The 22,926-nt window shown below is 56.1% G+C and overlaps 2 long non-coding RNA genes across 2 annotated transcripts; one reads left to right on the top strand and one right to left on the bottom strand.

Annotated features, from left to right (window-relative positions):
• Nucleotides 1-2,878: 2,878 nt before the first annotated feature.
• LOC133260280 (uncharacterized) lies at nt 2,879-7,966 on the bottom strand. Its single transcript, XR_009740717.1, has 3 exons — nt 6,283-7,966; nt 3,612-3,733; nt 2,879-2,963 (listed from the first exon to the last, which is right to left on the bottom strand). It is a non-coding gene; the product is annotated as an uncharacterized LOC133260280 (long non-coding RNA).
• LOC133260279 (uncharacterized) lies at nt 2,955-21,919 on the top strand. The gene is made up of 5 exons (XR_009740716.1): nt 2,955-3,105; nt 13,415-14,263; nt 18,569-18,691; nt 19,412-19,538; nt 21,701-21,919. It is a non-coding gene; the product is annotated as an uncharacterized LOC133260279 (long non-coding RNA).
• The last annotated feature ends 1,007 nt before the right edge of the window (nt 21,920-22,926 follow it).

The raw sequence follows: 22,926 nt of genomic DNA, 5'->3' as shown, positions 1-22,926 counted from the left end.
CCAGACTGCCTGGCCTTACACAAGAGCCACAGAAGTTTGGATTTTATCTTTCTGGCCAGATCTCAAACTTCATCAGCCGCCCAGGAGCAGAGGCCAAAGTGGCTTTATTGAAACAAGACATTTCCTTGAAGTTTCATAACGTTTCCTGACAAATATGTGAGTCGTATTGCGTAAGAGCCCCGAGCTTTGTTTTATTATAAAAAATATCTGGAGGGTCAGAGTGATGCAGGTGCTCCAGGGGAGAAAAACCTTCCTCTCCTCTAGGAAACACTTCCTCTCGGGGGAGAAGCCCAGGGAGGGGTCGAGGGAGGGTAATGGATGGATGATCGACACAGTCAGGAACTGGTAGAGCTGTGCAGTCATAAACAGGTGTTTTCAAATATGGCCATGGATGTGCAAAGATGCATAAGACACAGTCTCTCCATAAGATGCTGACATTCTAGTAAAGGAACAATCCCACATGTGCTGATTATATTCATTTCTTACAGTTGCCATAACAAAGGACCACGCATTTAGTGGCTTAGAGAATCACAAATTCATTCTCTTACAGGTCTGGAGGTCAGATGTCTGATATGAGTCCCGGAGGGCTAAAATCAAGATGCTGGTTCCTTCTAAAGATGCTGGTTCCTTCTAAAGATGCTGGTTCCTTCTAAAGGCTGCAGAGGAGATTCTGATTCCTTGGCTTTCCGGCTTCCAGAGGCTGCCTGCAGTCCTTGACTGATGGACTCTTCTTCCATCTTCCAAATGCATCGCTCCAGACTCTGCTTCTGATCACATCTCCTTTGCTGACTGACCCTCTAACCTCCCTCTTATAAAGACCCTTGTGATGACACTGGGCCACCCGGATAATCCAGGGTGATCTTCCCTCCTCATGGTCTGTAGCTTACTCTCATCAGCAGAGGCACTTCGTTCATGTAAGGCCACATCTCCACATGCCCAGGGATTAGGACACGGACCTCTTTGGAGGATTATCACTGTCTACTGCACTCAGGATGACAAACAAGTCAAAGTATCAACGTGGGACAAAGGGATTTAGTGGTCTAAAAAGGGAGCCGTGACATTTGACTGTGGCGATCTGGGAGGACTCCGTGGAGGAGGTGGTCTCTGAGCTGAGATGACAGAGTGGCGAGCATTCTGGGCAGGAGGCAACCCACGAGCCGAGGTGCATGCGGAAGTGGGGAGGCCGAGGCTGCCATGGGAGAGCGAGGCGCTGAGTGTGCATCGGGAGAGTAGAGAGGATTCACAGGCACACCCATTGCGGTGCCTGTCAAAGCCCCAGCTTGCGAGAGCAGCTCAGGGTGGGCAGCTCACACTCGGAGACAAGCCCGTGGGGTGGCCATGCCGCCAGCTTGCTGTACCTAGAGCTGTCCAAGCAGGCCGGCTGGTCTGTCCCAGGAGCTGAGGCTGGAGATATGGAAACAGCGCTGGCGCTAGTAGTGGGAGCAGAGTTCAGAGGCTCCACAGCGAGCAACCCTGAGGCAGAAGGGGCAGATAGACCAAGAGGAAGGAGCAGGTGTAGGAAACCTGGGGTGAGAAGGCCGCTTTTGGCAGCAGGAGCCCTGGGAGGAGACGGGGGCCCCTGAGTGCCCCTCCTGGCTCTGGAGAAGCCAGGCCCAAAGGTTCCGTGCTCTCCTCAGCCTCCTGGCGTTCCTGTGTCCCATCCTGGTCCCAGCCCCTTGGCAGCCAGAGTAGGGCGCTGGTCCTGGCGACCTGAGACACGCAATGAGCAGACCAGGCCAGGAGGGAGAGCAGGGAACCCACGGGCAGGCTCGTCCTGATGGCCTCCCCGCTCCCCCGACACAGACAAGGCCGTCCCTGCTGCCCGCAGTGACCACCAAGGCCCTCCTCACTCACGCCCTTGGCTCCACTCCCTGCTCCATCCCTGGGTGTGTGCGTGATGCCTCTGGAGCTGAGCCACACTGGAGCCCGGCTTCCTCCAGACAAGGCGAGGGGGCTGGGGAGCGCTGTGCGGGGGCCCTCGTGGGTGCTTTAGAGCCGCCTTACTGAGTAGTTACACTGTCCCCATTCTACAGGCTAGGAAGGCAGGTAGGTGACTCTCCCAGGGCCACGTGGCCATAGAGAAATCTCTTTCCGAGGGACCTGCCCGGAAACCTACTGTGATTGCAGAACATGCCAGTTCACTACTCTATTCACCCAATGTTATTAGTGTCTACAAAGAGCTAGTCATGGAGATATCCACACACATGCCACACAGGCGCTACTGGAGCTTATGCAGGTGGTTTCAGATGCTACAAAGTGCCATAAGAAATGGCAAAGGACTCTGGCGGGGACCGATCAGCGGTCAGGAAAGCCTTCTCTCAAATAAGTCTTTTGAGCAAAGTACAAAATATTAAGAACAAGCCAGCTGGGTAAAACTCGGAGACAAGAGCATCGCAGGCAGCTCGTTAAATGTTTATTCCTCTATTTATTAGGGGCACATGTTCAATCAGGGGGCTGCACTTAGAGTGACTTTGGGACAGTAGTCGGAAGTGGCTGTCAAGGCAGGAGCAGCAGAGAACCACAGAAACCAGAGAGGGGGCCTCGGCCTGGCTCCCCAGCCCCGCCGGCCTGTGCAGCAGAAGCTCCCAGCGTGCCTTGCAGCCCCCCTGCCCAGTGCGGCCTCCGCCTCCATGCGTCTCTCCCGGTTCAGAGGCATCGCCCCTCCTTCTGCAGCTCCACTAACACAGGTGCAGGGCCCAGATCGACTCCCTCCCACACGCCACGCCTCCTTCTTTTTCTCTGCACACAGACATCCCACCACCTGATTCAAGGCTCAGGATGAGTGTTCCAGAAGCTGGAGGGATGCAGAGTTGTCTCCCGCACACACAGACGCCATGGCAACCGCAACTCCGTGACAACAGCAGAGGAAGCCAGGCTGGAATTTGCCAGCCCAGAGAGCGGACCACCTGGGAGACCAAACCCTCCACATGCTGCCCCATCTCGTGCTCACGTCCAGGGGACTTCTGCACAAAGCAGAGGTGACGTTTCAGCGGCATAAGAATAAACAGTGGGCGCCTGTGAAATCCCTTGAAAGTGTGCATTTACTGTCCCAGAGTGACAGAAGAGGAAGAAGCAACAGGGACGAGATTTGCACTGATGGGCAAGGTAGGTTTTAGTGATGGGATTTTGTGTCATCCACAAGGGCGGGGATTCGCCATACAAAAACATCGGTCCCGTTAGTTTATCTCCAAGATTCCATTTTCAAGCCCATCAATCCCCTACTTTCATCTACTTTCCACGGAGGTGAAAAAAATCTGTATATTTGAATCAAAGGCCCCAATATATTCAAACTTCTGGGGCTCCATAGACCTGCCCTTCATTCTAACAATAATAATCATTTTCCTACAGAATATATAGCATGTTCTGGGAACTCCAAGAGGCCCTTCACATGTATTATCTCACTCTTTGCAATGGATTTAGGAGGAGGAACCACAATTATTTTCTTTTTAAAGATGAGAAAGGGTGCTAAGAGGTGTTAAATCCCCAGGCTCATCCAGCTGGAAGGAAAGGGAAGAAGGAGCTGAGGCAAGCCCGCCCTGCTCTAGAGCGTAAGCCCTTGACTGTCACTAAGGGGTCAAAGCAACCTGACTGATGTACTGGTACAAACTCACCTCTGAAGTTCTCTTGTGTGTTGGGAGGACTTCCTGAACCACATGCCACTGCGGATGGAGGGTCCAGCTGTCTGGGAATGCTGAAGTCCAGCCTGGCAGACCCCGAGGCTGTAGCACACACTCTAAGGGGATGGAGAGAGAATGCTAGGGTGAGAGTCAGCTGGACGGCACTGTGGACACGGTGCCCCGCGGCAGTGACTTGCTCTGCATCAGGTCGCCTATCCCTTCACAAGTGGCTCTCCTGGAGCCCACAGGCCAGCCCAGGCCCTACTTGGTGGTCTCCCCCTTCACCCTTCTCCAAGCCTGAGTCCTGCTTGAGCTGCCAGAGTGAGATGAGACAGAGGTTGGGGGAAGGTGCAGCCTCCCAAGGCCCAGTCGGCTCCTTGTGCAAACACGGGTGAGAGAACGTGGGAAAAGCGAACCCCGCTTCTGTGTGCATGACCTGTGACCCCATCTGCTGGAAACGTGGCCCCCAAGCAGACAAAACCCAAACCTGAGAAGCACCCATGGGCCCCTTCCACAGCACATGGAGACTGATCGGATAGCAAGGTCTGGAGCAGGGGGTTGAGAATGACCCTGAAGTTGGAGCCCAAGGGCCTGCACATGTCCACATCCCTCCCCTAGGCCGCCCCACCTGACCCAGAGACAGAGCAGGGGCAAGGGTGGGGAAGGGTCTCGGGAGTGGAACTGGAAGAGGGTCTGGTGAGGACCACCTCCGGGCACCAAGAGTGGGTGCGGCAGCCAACCAGAGCCTCCTGGAACCCAGGACCCAGTAGTGGGGAGCCCACGGCCAAGTCCAAGCCCAGGGATCGAAAGGTTCTCACTCAGCACTCAGAACTTGCTGGAAGCAGAACAGAGGGAGACACCCAGGAAGGATTGTTTTCTCTTTGTGCATGTTCAGTTGCTTCAGTCGTGTCCAGCTCTGTGCAACCCTATGAAACTGTAGCCCACCTGGCTCCTATGTCCATGGGAACCTGCTCCGAAAACCCTAGCCTTGGAGACGACACTGGGACCAGTCATAGTGAGCCCCGGGGGCAAGGCAGCAAGTTCCCCTCTGTTGGGAGAAGTGTAGTTGTGGGTTTAGGTGCAAAGAGACACTCCCTGCAGGGCTGCGAAGCCCGGGTCATCTCCCCACTTCCTCCTGGCTCTGACCGCGACCGACCGCAGACAGCACTTTCACCAAGATTGCTTCCCCTCGAGGTGGGCAGGTCTGCAGAGGCGAGGAAGCTGGGGCAGTCCGGCTCACGGCTGGCTTGGCTGCAGCTGCACCAGCCTGGGCCAGCTTCTGTCCCGTGCAGGGTGCAAGGAAGGGAGCTGAAAGCGGGGTCAGGGACACCTGCATTCTGTCACTTGTTCGTAGCCTGGTGACAGGAATGGGCCTGGGAGTCCAGGAGTATCCATCCTCAAAGCTGCTGTAACGAACCCTGAGAACTGTGTCCTGCCGCTGACCTGGAGGCCAGAATCCAAGACCAAGTGTGCGCAGCATGCTCGGGCTCGGGACTCAGGCTCCAGGGTGGGCTCCTGGCCTGCGTCACCCCAGCCTCTTCCCCGTCTTCACAGGTCTTCCTCCCTCTGGGTCTGCATCCTGCCTCTTCCCACAGGGACACCCGTCGCTGGATCGAAGTTTCACCCTAAATACAGGACCATCTCAAGATCCTTAACAGACACAGGCTTTTTCCATGTTCACGGGGACTGAGGGGTGGTTAGGACTTGAACGTATCTGTGGGGAGACACACTTCAGCCCCCTGCACACGGGGACAATGATCTGACGCCTGGAGAATCCCACGGACAGAGGAGCCTGGCAGGCTACAGACACGACTTAGCCACTAAACCACCACCACCACCATGGATGGGGAGGGGGCAGGGCGGGAAGCAAGAGGGCTGCTCCACACCTGCAGGAGGGAGGGGTTCAGTGTCCCCCTCCCCCAGCAGCAGCCCCCCCACCCCCCACCCCAGGGTCCGCCAGGCACAGATCTGCCTGCCCTGCCTCTCCTCTGCCTGTCTGCACAGAAGGCGTGCTCCTGGGGGGTGGGGGGTGAGGGTGCATCTCCAGGCAGCTCTGTGCAAGGGGTGAGGGGGGGCAGCTGTACAGGGGCTCCAGCCCCACCCTCTCCCTGCTCCAACTGTTCCCCTTCCTTTGTAAATTCCTGGCTGTCTCCCTCCTCCCTTCCTCGCCCCCTGCCCTCTCTCAGCTCCCCTTCCTGACCTCTCCCCTTTTTCTTCCTCCAGGCAGAAGGTGAAGGCTGTCTGCTGGGAGCCCTCTTGGGAGGCCCCCAGTGGTAGTGAAGGCCAGAGGGAAGGTCACCCTGTCCTGAGCTTCTGGCCACAGCCACCCTCGGTCACTAGGTTGCTGTGGGCCGGGCCGGCCTCCCCTCTGTCAGCATCCCTTGACCTCACTGAGGCACCTTCTCCCTCCATCGGTGCATGTCTCCTGAACCCCCAGCACGCCCAGCAGTTCCCTGCCAGCTCAGTGACCCCCTCTTCCTGCCCCAGCCCCCCTCCAGACCTCAGGTCCCCGAACGCTCCAGCTCCTTTCTTGCACCTGTTACCCAGGTAGCCTCTCCCCTCCGAGGGGTCCATGGAGGCCGGCAACTCCACTCTTGGGGTGTGAACCCACCCCACTTCTGCCCCTCCAGGCAGCAGGACTCCTGGCTCCTTCCCGGGTGGTTACCTGGAACACAGGGACCCATCTGGTTCTGAGTCAGAACTTCTGCTTTCCAACAACAGATTCGGTCCCTCTCCACCTCCCGACTCAGGCTCTCAATTGATTCAGAACGCTGAGGGGAGGGGAGGCGGGGGAATAATCACCTCCGTCAGCCACCCCACCTTGGGATTCATGGCTGTTTCTTTTTCTGTCTCTGTTTATTTTTGTCTGTTTTCGCCGTAGAGAAGGAAGAGGTGCAAGAGGGCAGCCCTGGGTCTGGGCGATTTGGGGTGGCAGCGCCTAGATGCACAGTGATTGCAGGGTGACGCCTGTCCCCTTCAAGGGGAGAGAGGGTGCAGCTGGGGCCGTGGGGCCACACAGCCCTCAATGGGGGGCTGCGCACGTCCCCCAACCCTCCTGTGCTGACTCTGACCTTCAGGCTCAAAAAAGTCAGCGCTTCACAGGACGAGGGTGTCCTTAGCACGCTGGGGAGGAGCTGCCCGCTGCGGCCTGTGGTGCTCAGGGCCAGGGGTAGTGGGCATCCAGGATTCCCCACCCTCCTGCCTGTCCTTCTGGGCCCCTCTCTCCAGCTCGCTCCAGCGGAAGCTGTGCTCCCCTCCCTCGAGTATCACTTCCTTCGGAGGAAGCCTGCTTTATCCATGGAGGTGCAAATCCGGCTGGCTGCAGGGAGGCCTCTTGAGGGCTATTGTTTGGCACTTCCGTCTTGGCAGGGGGCCTGGGTTGCAGAGCTGCCCAGGGTCTGGACTATTCCGGAGGCTCCCTGGCGGGGAGTGCACTATGCAACCAGTCAGTCGGTTAGTCAGTCAACACACACAGGCTGGGGACCCTGAGATAACTGTGACTCAGTTAGGAGATAAGGCTGTGATGGAAGACCCCAGGGCTAGATCACTTGGAACCGTCCAGAACTCCTCAGGGGCCTCTTCCCACACCCACGGCCACAGACCCTCCACACCGACAGAGACCACCATGGCTGTTGTTGCTTTAATTGTGGTAAAATGCAAATGACATAGAATTTGCCATTTTCACCATTTTAAGCGCACAGCTCCGCAGCGCTGAGTGCACTCACCTCGTGCAGCAGGCACCAGCCTCCACCTCCAGAACTCTTCCATCTTCCCACACTGAAGCTCTGTCTTCATTAAACACTGGCTCCCCACCCATACTACTCCCAGCAGCCCCATCCTCTTTCCCGACTCCATGAATTTGTCTGCTCTAGGGATCTCACATAAGTTGGATCACAAGTGTCAGTCCTTGGGTGACTGACTCATCTCACTGAGGACAGTGACCTCAAGGCTCGTCCAGTGCCAGCATTCCCCTGCTTTTAAAGGCTTAGTCATATTCCTCCGTGTGGCCCACTTCTGTGAGCCACGGACATTCGTGTTGTCTCACCTTTGGGTGTCTGTGGATAATGCTGCTGCGAGCACAGGGGTGCCTGTAGCTTTGAGACTCGGCTTTCACTTCTTTTGACCCAGAAGTGGGATTGCTGGATTGGACGGGGAGACAATGACAGAGGCAAAGATGGAGAAAGACAGACAGAAAAATGATGGCCTTTCTGTTGGTGTGGGAGGTGCTGCTGAGAGAATAATTTGAATATTAAAATAGCTTTGTTTGTATCTTAAGCTGGTAGATTTGGTGGAACCTATTTAAGTAAGTAAATACCTCTTGGGCTTCCCTGGTGGCTCAGATGGTAAAGAATCGGCCTGTAATGCAGGAGACCTGGGTTCCATCCCTGGATTGGGAAGAATTCCCTGGAGAAGGGAATGGCAACTCACTCCAATATTCTTGCCTGGAGAATTCCAGGGACAGAGGAGCTTGGCAGGCCACAGTTTTGGCAGGTCACAAAGAGCTGGACATGACTGAGCGACTAACACTTTGCCTCTTACCTTTAAATACCTCACAGGCTGGTGCAGGAATTAAGTCCAATGTTGAGAGCAACACCACAGTGCCTGGCCGGAGAGGGCAGCCCACACATTTTTTTTCTTTAATGTTTATTTATTTGGCTGTGTTGGGTCTTAGGGTCGAACCTGAGCCCCCTGCATGGGGAGCACGGAGTCTCAGCCACTGGATCACCAGGGAGGTCCCCACATCTGTTTCTTTTCCATTGCTTCCTCAGGCCTCCACCACCCTGAGCATCCAGTCTGTGCCCCCAGGGCCGAGCAGGGCTGACAGACAGTGGGCGCTCAGGCAGTGTCTGTTAAGTGCACAGCCAGCCTGGGTGCTGAGCAGCTCCGCTCACAAGGGAGAGCGGCGGGGCCCTGGCTGGTCACCTGGAGTGGCCCTGAGCCAGGCCTGGCTTTCCAGCTCTTGCAGGCGCGGGTGCAGAGAGAGAGGAGAGACAGACGGAGAGAGACAGAGATGGAGAGAGAGGGAAGGAGACGGAGGGAGAAGGAGGGAGAAAGACAGAGGGAGGGAGGGAGAGACAGACAGAGGGTCCCCCTGTCACTCCGGACCGCAGGTGGCGGACCAGCGCGTGACCTTCCAGCCCCACTTAGGCAGCCTCGGTGGAAGGTTCTTTGTTCCCCGTCGCTCACCTGTTGAGCTCTGTAAAGGCTTCTTTTAAGTCTTGGGGTGGAAGCAAGCGCCAAATGCTGACATACGAGGTGATGATAACCATGTGTGGTTCAAAGAAGACAACCTAGCGGAGCCTGGCTAGCCCTCAAGCTAGCACCAAGCACTGGGCGTGGACGGCTTGTGCTTAAGGTTGGTTTGGGCAGCTTCCAAGGGCAGTTCAAGTTGCTTTGGCTTAAGAGACCTGCTCATGCCTGTGTGCGTGCATGCACGTATGTGTGTGTGCTATGTGTATATACACGCGACGTGTGCATTGTGTGCATGTGTGCTGTGTGCATACATGCGATGCGTGTGTTGTGTGTATGTGTGTACTGTGCGAATGTGTGTGTATATATGTGCTGTGTGTGTGTTGCTGTTTGTTTGTTCAGAATAACCGACAAGGCTCTGACCCCACGGCCCTTACTTGGACATTGGCAATCACCATGTGTACAGCAGTTTTTCTGTCTCCAAATCTTTCCATATTGATTACCTCATCTGAGCCTTAGAACCCCCAGGAGATGTTTTGTAGATGGACAAACAACTGCTTACAGAGGGAACTCGAGGTCACAGCCCTGGGTCAGGGAGGCCGGGACTAGAACGTGGGCTCTAGAGTCCAAGTCCTCGGGTTATTCCATGACCCAAGATTAAGATGTAAAATCTTACATTTTCACTCACCTGATAACATACCCTCAAGAGATATAAAGAAAAAACTGGCACCCTAAAGTTAAGGATTAGGATATAGGATTAGAGGAGCCAGCAACTAATTGCTGCCAGGAGGTTAACAGAGGCTTCACTGAGGAGGAGGGGTTTCAGCTGGGTCCTCAAGGCTGAGCAGGAGTTTTCTAGATGGACTTACAGCAGGAATAATAAGAACTATTTCCTGAATCCTTTGCTTACACCACATCACTCAACTCCTACAACAATCCTGTGATGTGGGCTTGTTAAATTCCCAGCATTTAAATGAGGATGCTGAGGCCAAAAGAGCTGAGGTAGTTTGACTAAGATGATGAAGCCAGTGAGTGATGAATCCAGGGTTTGGACTGAGATCTGTCTGCTTCCAGAGCTGGGTGCTTTACCTGGAGGCTACCCTGTCTCATGTGTAATAGGCGTCACGTTTGCTTGTTTTAATCACTTGTTTGACTTGTGTCTGAGACTCCCTTGGACTGCAAGGAGATCCAACCAGTCCATCCTAAAGGAGATCAGTCCTGGGTGTTCACTGGAAGGACTGATGCTAAAGCTGAAATTCCAATACTTTGGCCACCTCATGCCAAGAGTTGACTCATTGGAAAAGACCCTGATGCTGGGAGGGATTGGGGGCAGGAGGAGAAGGGGACGACAGAGGATGAGATGGCTGGATGGCATCACCCACTCGATGGACATGGGTTTGAGTAAACTCCAGGAGTTGGTGATGGACAGGGAGGCCTGGAGTGCTGCGATTCATGGGGTCACAAAGAGTTGGACACGACTGAGCGACTGAACTGAACTGAACTGAACTTGACTTGTGTCTGAAGTATTTATTTGAGGAAGACAAGAAATTGAGTGGCCTCAATTGGGCTATCAATTGTAAAGAAATTCTCAAAAAAGTCGAACTGTAATAGATGCCTTCTTATCTGAGACACGGACAAAACACACACCTTCCAGAATACTGATATGCCTACTGCCAACTAGTGGCGGCATATATAATTGCAAGGAGAGTGTATGAGGACGTTTTACCGAGTAACCAAAAACCTAAATAGAGAGACAGTAAACGTTGGAACCTGGCATCAAGTTGTTCAGTAAATATGAAGAGATCATTGCCAAGTGGTCTGCCACTGGTCTTGTTTCACAGTGCCCATGATTTCTTTTTTCCCTATTTTAAAAGTAAGTTGTTTTCTTTTAGAAATTAAAGGGGAGAAATAGCAATCATCCATCATCTCGTCATCTCGGTACTCAGTTTCCACTACTAATTCTGGCTGACAAGTTTGATAAGTTTCCTTCCCATCTCTCTTTTTAAGGAAAAAAAAGTCATATTAAAAAATAAGTGACACTTGTTCATTATAAAGAATTCAAAACATGCTGTAAATCCCCAAAACAGAAATAAAAAACCAACCCAAATCCAACCAGCTGAAAATAACCATTAGAAGGGACTTCCTTGGGGGCCCAGTGCTTAAGACTCCTTATTTCCACTGCAGCGGGCCTGGCTTTGACCCCTTGTCAGGGAGCTAGTACCCCGAGTGCTGCGTGGGGCCAAAAAAAAAAAAAAAAGACCCATTAACATTAGATGAACATCATTTTGAACAACTCCACAAATACACAAAAACCAGAAGGGTGAGTAAGGGACAGATGGGTGGAAATGATTTTATAAAACCAGAAGACTCATATCTTGGATTCTATTTTTAATCTAATTTTACTTGACTTGAACAGAAGAAAAAGAAAAGGGAGTTCATAGAATTGTTGAATTCATATAAATATTCCTTCTATAGAAGAGACATTTTCCCTTAAACATCCCTCTAAATTTAAGAAAGGAAACTGTGGAGTTATTAAAAGGTTGAAGTCCTTTATGACATCTTTCAAGGTCATATTTCTATTTCTATTTGTATAGACTCACTGCTTGCTGTGAAAGATGAGCTAACTGGGCCAGACACGTGGGCACGAGCACACAGTTCTGAAGATCCTGAAGTCCTTGTGTGTGCCAGCTGGGAGACGTGGGCGGTGGACCCTCTCCCCAGCACTCTCCCCCTGTCCTGGCCACCCTGGTCCCACCCCCAGGACCAGTCTCAGCCCCCGTCTCCCCAGGATCCACAGCTACAGAGCAAAGGGGACCCTGGATCCTTCTCCCAGGGCCCCCTTCAACCTCCCCACCCCAACCCAAATAGCTTGGTTTTCTTCGGTTTCATCTGTTTCAAGGGAGTTGAAAGCAGTTGGAAAACCACTCCCCTGGGCTAGCACACGGGCCTTGCAGCTTTGCGTGGTCCCCGAGTTTCAGACAGCAGAGACCTTTCTGCCTAAGCCCACATAGCTCATTAAGAAGTGGAAGAGCATGTCTGTAATCACGGTGTAATTACCTCGCCTCCTAATTGGTAGCAGACACAGGCCTGCGGGTATGGAAAACTCCCCAGTGAGCTGGCTCCAAACAGATGAGGCAGAAGGTGCAGGCGGCCAGGAGTGTGTGGAGCCTGAAGGAAGGGGGCGAGCTCTGCTGGGGCTCCGCACCGGCCGGCCCAGAGCCCAGGTCCTCACGCTCAAGATCGCTGATCCTGTGAGGTGTGCACTCAAAGCTGTCTCCTCTGTGCAGCCCTCCCTGTCTGCCCCCACAGGCACACTCCTGCACCACATTCATCAGAACCAGTTGCCTTGTTCTGTGGTGTGTGGTCCTTGTGCTTGTCTCCCCATTAGACTAGCGACTTTCGGGGGGCACGGGCCTAACACAGAGTTGTGAGAGAATGAATGATGGAAGGCATGAATGCATGGCCGCCTTTGGGTCTGGGGCCTAGCTTGTGGGATGCATCCACAGGAGGTGGAGGGCCGGGGGAGGCAGCCTCTCTGGGGCTTTGCCATGACTGTCTCAAGGTGCAGAAGCACCTCGGGGTCATCGGATGTTCATTTTCTTCTGATCCCTGGTGGCTCAGACAGTAAAGAATCTGCCTGCAGTGCAGGAAACCTGGGTTCAATCCCTGGGTGGGGAAGATCCCCTAGAGAAGGGAATAGTGACCCACTTCAGTATTCTTGCCTGGAGAATCCCATGGACAGAGGAGCCTGGCAGGCTACAGTCCATGAGGTCGCAAAGGGTTGGACACGACTGAGTGACTAACACTTTCACTTTTTCTTTTCAGTAATAATAATGACATTCTCGGTAAAATTCGGATAGTCACAGAACTGTGCAAAGTGAGTGCTACACACTGTTCTTTCCTCCCAACCCTGGTTCCCATTCTGTCTTCAGAGGTGACTTCTGCTGGACCTACTTGTCTTCAGTGGAAAGTCTGGGGAGACCGATGGGTCTGACCAGTTCTGCTCCCCACTTGAGATGGGTCCAGCTTGCAAGAGGGGCTCCGAGGTGCACACGTAACACCCTTTGCCTTGGCCCATGTGTCCCTCTCAGCGCTGCCTGTGTCCCAGCTGGCCGGCCCCACTGCCGAGGGCTTCTGGGCATAACCTGCTCCTCCTCTCCAGGTGGCTGGCGCAGAGTCTGCTCGTGGCCAGTGACCTTGCCTCCCTGACCCTTGATCTCTTCATCTGCAACTCCTCAAACTAACTGCCAGGGTGGTTGCGGGGGCTGAGACCCGGCTCAGACCTTGATAAATACCCATCTTTTACTTCCTTTTCCCACCTTCAGCCCGCCTGTGACCTATGATGGGCTTGGAAGTAGCAGGCCTGCTTGTGCTTCAAGTCTCGAGGTGTTGATGAATGTGTGCGTTTACAGAAGCCTCCTGAACCCAGCGGCGGTCTCAGCTCCGTTCAGTGGCTCAGTCGTGTCAGACTCTTCACGACCCCATGGCCTGCAGCCCTGTCCGTCACCAACTCCCAGAGCTTGCCCAGACTCAGGTCCATCGAGTCGGTGATGCCATCCAACCATGGTGACAGTCTATAACCTGTTGATTCCACTCTGGATCCTCAGGGAACAGAGCCCAGTGAGCCGGGACCGGGGAGGAAGCTGTCGTCGGCCACAGAGGGGTGAGATCTGTGCTGGCAAGTGTGAGGGGCAGCGGTGAGCAGGAGCAGCCTGCCTGGGTGATGAGCAGGAGCAGCCCGCCTGGGTGAGTCCGTGTGAACGGGGGAGGGTGGCCTGAAGGACGTACAGCTCCCGTCTCCCCTCCCTCTTTCCTGCCTCCCTCCCTCCTTTCCCACCTTGCGTCTTCACTGAGCATCTGCCTGGCCCAGGGGCTGGAGGTTCAGGAAAAGGCCGACATGGAAGTTTGTATCCCTAAGACCTCCCAATCCCATGGGAGCGTCGCGTCCAAGTGCAGCAAGGGAATGGCTGTGATGAAGGCGGGTGTGGGAGGCAGCGGGAGCCTCTGGACTCAGGGAAGCCAGGACGAGGAAGGGCATTGCAGGTGGAGGGAACTGCAGGCACAGAGGCTGTAAGGAGCCCTCCTGGCCTGCAAACTGCCCAGGACTCTTCCCTGTGAGCGGTGATGGGGAGTCAGGCCGGTCCAGTGGGGAGGTTGGGGGTGGGGGTCTGGAGCCCTTGCTCCGGGAAGGGGCTGGGCCGGAGTCCTGTGACTCACATCCGGGACCCTCTGCCTCCTTGACCTCCTGTGCTCCCTGGCTGCTTGGGGAGGAAGTAGCCAGGCCTCAGCTGACAGAAGGAGGCTTTGATGTTGGAGAAGGGAGTGAGGAAGGAGGGGCTGGGGTGAAGTTCTGGATTCCGTTCAGGAATCTGCTCCTCCTCCGACACCATGGCAACCAGGCTGCAGCTGGGGGAGCTGCCTGCGGGGGTGGGAGCCTTGGAGCTGCTTGGATGGGGGTGAGCCGGGCTGGGGGCAAAGACCTCTTGCTCTCACTCCCCACCGGCCCAGCCCAGGGAGAGGGAGAGGGCGGCTTTGGGGGCTGGGCATGCCGCTCCCCCTGTCTGAGCCTCAGTTTTGGGGTCTGTAATATGGGGGTAACAATGCAGTATCCAGCCCAGGTTCTCTGGGAAGCAGACATCCCAGCAGGGTTAATTAGGGGAGCACCCTGAGCAGCCCTCCCCTCCCTGAATCTCAGTGTTCAGGGCGGAGGAGGGGAGGGCATCGCCATCGGGGAGACCTTGAGCCACGTGGCCACACAAAAGTCTCCGCACCCGCACCCGCTGGGCTCATCTCTGAGGCCCAGGAGCCTAGAGGAGACGGGGTGTGGCTTGAATGGAGCGCCAGGGTTCAGAGAGGGCAGGCCTTCCCGGTCTGCCACCCACAGTTGGAGGTCTGAGTGGGGTCTCCTGGGCGCCCCACTACCCAGATCCATCCCCCTGGCCAGAGTACCAGGGCTGAGGAGATGGGAGAGGGATGAGCCCTGTGTCTGTCCTGGGGCTGCTGAACGAATGCCTGACATGGACTTGAAAACCCAGAAATTCATCCTTTGGAGGCAGGAATCTGAAATCAAGGTGCCAGCAGGACCCAGTTCTCTCCGGAAGCTTCCAGGGCACGGTCCTCCCTGCCCCTCCCTGCTCTGGTGGCTCCCCATGTCGCGTGGCTGAGGCCACCTCACTCGAGTCTCTGCCTCTGTCCTCACGTGGCCTCCTCCTGGGTCTCTGTCCCTCCTCTTCTTAGAAGGACACCAGTCCCTGGATCCAGCTCCCGCCCCACCCGATCTGACCTCACCTTAACCACTGACATCTGCCAAGGCTGTTTCCACATACAGTCACATGCTGTGGTTCTGGGTGATCATGAATTGTGGGGGCACACTCTTCAACCCACTACAAGCCTCATTTGGGCAGCATGGGTGGGAGCCCCAGGCCAGTGTGAAGCTAGGGTCCTGGGGAGGGCCCTTGGGGTGATGATCAGGGGACCCAGAACGTGGGCTGGAGTCTGTTTTTTGAGGTGGGAGTGGGTCAGTGTGTGTGTGTGGAAAGAACTGGCAGACCGAAGGTGGGACTGAGCCAGGAGGGTCCCTGCCCCACCTCCCCACCCTGCCACACACACTCGTACACCCCCCCACATGTACACAAACACACATGTACACAAACACACACAGGTCCTCACATGTGCGCGCACATGTACACAAACGTACATGCGTACATGTATACACACACCCACATGTACACACATGTATACACATGCACACATGCACGCACACACAGGCACACAGGGCAGTGTCATTTCCCATTTTGCCCCCCACGGCCAGGACCTCCCTCCTGCTGTCCCTGGAGGCTCCTCCCAAGCCCCAGCCAGTGACTCTGAGGCCCAGTGTGACCCTGGGCCCAGAAATGTGGGTGCCTCACCTGGACAGGGGGTGGGTGACAAGGGGTGTGCCCCCCCAGGCTACCCCCCTGGAGCCGCAGTTGCCTCCTCAGCCAGATGGGGTAACACTGTGAGGGGTTGGAGGCTCCACAGGGGGACTGGGAGTGACTCCAGTCCAGCAGCAGCCCTGCTCCAGGAGGGATGAGGGACCTGTGAAGAAGCTGGGGCCCCCCAGTGCGGGGGCTGAGCGGGCAGAGCCCCGGGTGCAGACCTCCTTCCCCTCCCCCCTTCCCTCCGCCTTCCCCTCTCCCTTCCCCTCCCCAGCCCCTTCCCATCTCCTCCCCAGCCCTTCCCCATCTCCTCCCCAGTCCATCCCCTTCCCCTCCCCCACCCCTCCCCCGCCCCTCCCCCACCCCTCCCCCGCCCCTCCCCCAGCCCTCCCCCAGCCCCTCCCCAGTTCCTCCCACCCCTCCCCAGCCCCTCCCCAGCCCCTCCCCCAGCCCCTCTCCCTACTCCGATCCCCAGCCCCTCCCCATGCTCTCCTCCCCAATCCCTCCCCCTGCTCCCCTCCCCAGCCCTTCCCCCTGCTCTCCTCCCTAGCCCTTCCCCCAGCCCCTCCCCATGCTCTCCTCCCCAGCCCCGCCCCAGTCCTTCCCCAGCCCCTCCCCCAGCCCTTCCCCGCCCCTCCTCCTGCTCTCCACCCCAGTCCCTCCCCAACCCCTCCCCCTGCTCTCCTCCCCAGCCCCTCCCCCAGCCCCTCCCCCTGCTTTCCTGCCCTGCCCCTCCCCCTGCTCTCCTCCCCAGCCCCTCCCTCTCCCCTCCCCAGCCCCTCCTGCTCTCCTCCCCTTCTTCTGCATGGGGGCCTCTCGTGCCCTCCCGCCCTCCTTCTGCCCCAGTTTCCGGGTCTTCCCAGTGGAACTCTGAGAACAGGCAGCTCCCGGCCCACCCCACTGCCTCCCTTCCTCCTCCCTTCCCAGGAACGTCTGGGAACGAGGCGGAATGAGGCAGGTGGGGGCCCGTGAAGCCGGGCGGACGTGGGCTGCACACAGTAGGGCCACAGGAGTCCAGCTCCCGGCTGCCAGGCCCCTCCCAGGCCAAGTTCATCTGGGGAGGCCCGGGGCACCCCAGGTTCTCACCTGGCCTCCCACAGCCTCCCCATACCCAGCGCTCCCTGCACAGCCGCCCTCCCCTGGCCCCGGGTCCCCATCCCTGTCAGCGCTAACAATGACAGCAGCCCCCACCAGGGCCCACCGCTCAGCCCCAGGCGCACCGTCTGGGTCCTGAGACGCTCTCCTTGGTTCTTGTGCAGGAAGCGGGTGGCCAGGGCGGGGCGGCCTGTGAAATCCAGACCAGGGTCCCGCTCCCCACCCACCTGGAGCTGCACTCTCCTAGCAAACGGATACTACGCCCCCTGACGGCCGAGTGGGGACCCTTGTGCAGGCCTAACCATTGACAGTTTGGAGATACTGGGGTGCTGGGTCAGAGCAGGCCTCGGCTTGGGCCCAGCAAGGGAAGCCCCTCCCTCACCCTGGCACCTGGGAGTCTGCCCTCTGTCCCGCCCTGTCCCCCCAGCTGGTGCCCTTGGCTCTGGTGAGGTGGGGGCCTCATGTGGAGACTGCCCCCTTCCCTCTCCATCTGTGGCTCAGATGACGAAAGACCATTATTTATTCTTTGGCTTCCGCTTGCCTGCTGCTCTGGCAGATTTTTTTTTTTTTTTTTTTTACCTTGAAAAGAAGATGGATTCTGGATTCTGCACAAACCACCCAGCTGACTTCCTGCACTAACTGAGGAGAGATGGTGCCTGGTGGAGTTGACAGCCGGCCCCCTGGAGGAGCCGCAGCTCCTGCTGGGGAGGAGAGGGCGGGATCCGTAGACGAGAGGGTCCCCACGCATTCTGCGCCCTGATCTTGTGCCCAGGGCCATTGCCTGCTGCCCCTGGAGGTCCCCCTGCGGCCTTTCACTAAGTTGTCTTTGGCCGACCTCTGTCGCCGGTCACCAAGAGAGGCCTGACCAAGGAGCCTGCTGACGGCAGCTGAAGGGTCCAGAGGCTTCTCTGCCCCTGACCGGGATGGCACTGGCCTTTTCGCTGGTCCTCCTGTCTCCCCTCTGGCCCCCTCCAGTCCCTCTCCAACCCTAGGCCACAGAAAGGTTCCAAGCCCAGCCCTGGCCTATATACCCCCTTGTGTTCAGCCCGCCAGCGGTTCTCCGTGACTAGCAGCCTCTGCCCGCCCCTCCGGAGCCTCCCCCTGGGGCAGCAATTCTGAACGCCCTGTGCCTCTGCCCACTTTTTCATGCCTCTGGGCCTCCATTCATGTGGTTTCCTCTGATGGAACGCCTTTCCTGTCCTCCTCACCTCCTTGCCCATCATCAGCACCTGTCCTCGAAGCCAGGCCGCTCCTACGGGGCATAAGGCAGGACGGGGAGCGTGTGGGTGCTGCCACACCACCTGTGTGCTCACCCCAACTCTGCCCCTTACTGCGCGATCTCAGGCAAGCTCCCACACCTCTCTGTGTCTCGGTTCCTCATGGGTACAAGCGAGAATAACTGCCCCCACGGGCTGCCGGGTGGCTGTGGTGAGTTAGGCGTGTGTCTGCACGTGGGCAGCTCTGCAGAGCACGAGGTGTTGTTACCATCAGAGCCCGCGGCCTGTGGCCCTGGGAGATGATGGCCCCGACGGGGACCTCCCGGAGGCAGACCCTGGCCTCTCCCAGCACTGTGCGCAGGGCCTGGTCCTGAGGCCAGCGGCACCCCAGAGCTCAACTGGGACCTGTCCACATGTGGCAAGGGGGATGGGCCTTGGGCAGCGCAGTGACCGCCTGACTCCAAACCAGTTTCCAGCCTCCCATGCCCTCCCCACCCCCAAACCGTAACTGTTGCGGTCTCCACCCCCATAGCTCTCCAGTCTCCAGTCTCTCCTGATGCAGCAGGGACCGGCGTCCCCTGGTGGCTGGTGCTCTTTACTGCAGAAGGTTTTCACCAATGAATGACGACCTTGGCCAGATGTCCTCACTTCGTAGGTAAGAAGCAGGCCTTAGAGCCGCCAGCTCACTCAGTTGGAAAGTGGCAGAGCCTGGATTTGGAATCAGGACTGATGCCCCAGCTGATACGAGGGTTCCTGTTTTTGCTTCCCCAGGAAGCTCTGAGTCCCTCTGCCTTCCCTGTGTGCTAAGTCTCTTCAGTCGTGTTCAACTCTTTGCGACCCTAGGGACAGTAGCCCACCAGGCTCCTCTGTCCATGGGATTCTCCAGGCAAGAATACTGGAGTGGGTTGCCATTTCTTCCTACAGGGATCTTCCCAACCCAGGGATTGAACCTACATCTCTTACATCTCCTGCATTGGCAGGAGGATTCTTTACCACTAGTGCCAGCTAGGAAACCATCTGCCCTCCCTTCCTCTTGCCAAATGTGCCCATCCCAAGGCCCCCCCCAAGTCACATCCCTGGGCTGGGCATGAACTCAGGCCGACCCAGGCCTGCTAGGAGCTCCTGGAGAGTGAGGGTCAGTGCAGCCAGAAATAAATGAGGTGCTGTCCTGCTTCTGGGGCCACACTCTGGTGAACAAGTCAGTGCAGAAGTCACTCAGTATGCTGGTTGGATGACTACACGGCTAAGTAAGTGTACTCAGCGACTGGCACACAGCTGTCGTCTCTCCCATTAGTAAACTCTTACTCATCCGTCAAATCCCTGTTCAGGGTCACCTCTTCCAGAAAGGAAGCCTATTCTGAAACCCTTCAAACAGGTCTCCGAGCGCATTTCACTCTAGGGGAAGACGCTGCAAACAAAGCGCTGTGGGGGCAGTCACTTGCAGAAACAGCAACAGAGGAGGAGGAGTGAAGGTGCTCAGGGGAGGCTTCTTGGAGGAAGGAGTAGGTTTTGGAACTAGCCGGGAAGGGGGACATATTGGAGGGTGGTGATGCTATGGAGGGGACTGGGTAAGGGAGCTGCCCACCTCGGGTTGCCCTCAAAATACCACAAACCAGGTGGCTTAGGGCAACAGAAACTGGTTGTGTGAAATCAAATGTTGACTGTGTTCCCTCTGAAGGCTCTGGGAGATGATCCTTCCTTGCCTCCTCCCGGCTCCTGCCTGCTGCCAGCGGCTCTTGGAGTTCCTGCCTTGGAGCCGTTACTCCACCTTCTCTTTTCTCCACGTGTGCCTGTGTCCAAATCCCCCTTATAAGGACAAATCCACCTTATGCTGCTGCTGCTGCTAAGTCGCTTCAGTCGTGTCCGATTCTGTGCGACCCCATAGACGGCAGCCTACCAGGCTCCCCCATCCCTGGGATTCTCCAGGAAAGAATACTGGAGTGGGTTGCCGTTTCCTTCTCCAATGCATGAAAGTGAAAAGTGAAAGTGAAGTCACTCAGTTGTGTCCGACTCCTAGCAACCCCATGGACTGCAGCCTACCAGGCTCCTCCATCCATGGGATTTTCCAGGCAAGAGTACTGGAGTGGGGTGCCATTGCCTTCTCTGAATCCACCTTATAGGGTCCTCCTTATTCCATCTGTGCATGTGCGTGCTCGGTGGTTCCATCATGTCAGACTCTCTGTGGCCCCATGGATTGTAACCCATCATCTGCAAAGATCCTACTTCCCAATAAGGTCACATTCAAGGTACCAGGGGGTACCTTTAGCGGGGAGGAGACACAATTGGACTTGTTACAGTAAGTGAAGGTGTGGAGGTTGGGGAGACTAGTTCACATGTGAGAAGATTGGGGGTCAAATTGGGGAGAGCCAAGGAGGCAGAGTAGGTGAGTGAAGATGCTAGAGATGTTCGGGGGTCATCACAGAAGCCCTGATGCCCTGGGGCTGAGGCACTGGGGGGAATGGGGTCAGCTAGGAGCCTGGAGAGGCCAGATGGGGTCATACCAGGCCCAGGGCTTAAGCCCTGATGCAGAGGTGGGCTTCAAGCTCATCGGTCACTTGCGTCTCCTCATTTAACCTTCATGACAGCCCCTTGCTGCTGCTGCTGCTAAGTCGCTTCAATCGTGCCCGACTCTGTGCAACTGCCTAGACGGCAGCCCACCAGTCTCCGCCGTCCCTGGGATTCTCTAGGCAAGAACACTGGAGTGGGTTGCCATTTTCCTTCTCCAATGCATGAAAGAGAAAAGTGAAAGTGAAGTCGCTCAGTCATGTCCGACTCTTCGTGACCCCATGGACTGCAGCCCACCAGGCTCCTCTGTACATGGGGTTTTCCAGGCAAGAGTACTGGAGTAGGGTTGCCATTGCCTTCTCTGATGACGGCCCCTTAGGTGGCTGCTATTGGCTCCAATTTACAGAGAATGGGGCTTCTCCAGTGGCTCGGTGGTAAAGAATCCACCTGCAGCGTGGGAACCACAGGAGACCTGGGTTTGATCTCTGGGTCGGGAAGATCCCCTGGAGAAGGAAATGGCAACCAATGCCAGTCTTCTTGCCTGGGAAATCCCATGGACAGAGGAGCCTGGAAGGCTACATACAGTCCGTAGGGCAGCAAAGAATCGGACATGATTGAAGTAACTTGGCGTGCACGCACGTACAGAGGAGGAGAAAAGCTTAAGGGCTCACACCTAGAAGTGCTCAACTAGGTTTGAACCCCCTGAAACTCCAGGCCAGTGTGCTGTGTCACAGAGCTGCCCGGCAAAGGTTAGGATTTCATGTTTGATTTGAGGACCTGTATCCTGCCACAGCCTTTGCATCTTCTTGGTTCACAGAGCTGGAGATGTCGCTGGAGACAGTGGCCTCATATCCCATGACTTGGTTTATATGCCCTCAGAGGTGTCCCATGTGGTCAGTTTATTGTTAACCTGCTTTGTGAGTATTGGTTTTGTCTGGCTGGCTGAATTTTGAAGGAGATTCAACAAAATCAGCAACAGCTCTGGTCCTCGGCAGTGAGGGAGCCGGCTGGGCCCCTGCACACACCGGCTTGCTTAAATCTCCCAGAGCTGTGCAAGGCCAGAGAACCAGATCCACGGAGCTCCTGGTTCCAAGTGGCAGAGCTGTGCACCAGGATCTGTGTGATGCCAAGTCCATGCTCACGGTCCTCATCCCTACAGATGACCTCTGACCAGCTGAGCCCAGCCGGGCAGGGGACAGTCCCCCTCCCCTCCTGCGAGGATCCAGGAGAGCTGCTCTGTCTATGAAGCCCTCCATATCCCTTGGCTTCACCGTGGAAAACAGTATGGGAATTCTTCAAAAAACTAAATGTAGATCTACAGACCTCCTTTCTGAGTATACACCCAAAATCATTAAAAGCGGGGACTCAATCAAATGTCTGTGCAGCTGTTCACAGCGTCGTTATTCTCAATGGCCCAAAGGGGAGACAACCTATTTACCCACAGGCCAATGAATGGATAAGCAAAGAGGGTCCACACACAGACCAATGAGCGGATGAGTAACAGGGATCCACACACACTAGAAGATATTAATATTCAGCCTTTAAAAAAGAAGTTCTGGCAGATGCTACAGCCTGGATGAACCTTGAGGGCAGTATGCTCAGTGAGATAAGCCGGTCACAAAAGGCCAAATGCTGTAGGATCCCACTTACATAAGGGACCCAATGTAGTCTTGTTCACGGAGACAGAAAGCGGGATGATGGGGGCCAGGGGGCGGGACAAGGTGGGGCTGAGGAGTTGGTGCTTCATGGGGACAGAGTTTCAGTTTAGGAAGATGGGAAGTTTCTGGAGGACGATATGATGAGGGCTGCACAGCAAAGTGGATAGCCTTTTTACAGTAACAATGTGAATGTACTTAATGCCATTGAGATGGATACTGAGACATACTGTACAGTTGTGTTATGCCGGCTTCCCTTGTGGCTCAGCTGGAAAAGAATCCAACTGCAGTGCGGGAGACCTGGGTTTGATCCCTGGGTTGGGAAGATCCCCTGGAGAAGGGAATGGCTACCCACTCCAGTATTCTGGCCTGGAGAATTCCATGGACTGTATAGTCCATGGGTCGCAAAGAGTTGGACACGACTGAGCGACTGTCACTTTTTTGTGTTATGTATATTTTGCTTCAATAATAATGAAAAAAAGATCCATGGGTTTCAAAAGCCCATCTTAGGCTGACTTTTCCTGAGGCTGGGAACGGTGAACCAAGCCTCTCACCAGCAGAGTGGGAGAGTCCCCAGGGCTGCCCTGGGCCGTTACTTGGAGCTCTGACCTTGGGGCAATGACCGAGAGGTAAGGGAGATCAAAGCCCTCCTCCCGGGCCTTGGGCGGTGGGGGGTGGGGGGCGGTGGGGGGGGTGGCGGGGAGGCGGGTGTAACTCATCCCCAGGGTTA

The sequence above is a fragment of the Bos javanicus genome, chromosome 14 (genome assembly GCF_032452875.1).
Source record: "Bos javanicus breed banteng chromosome 14, ARS-OSU_banteng_1.0, whole genome shotgun sequence".
Taxonomy (NCBI): Eukaryota; Metazoa; Chordata; class Mammalia; order Artiodactyla; family Bovidae; genus Bos; species Bos javanicus.
The sequence above is the reverse complement of the archived record's forward strand: the minus strand, read 5'-3'. Positions and strand labels throughout refer to the sequence as shown.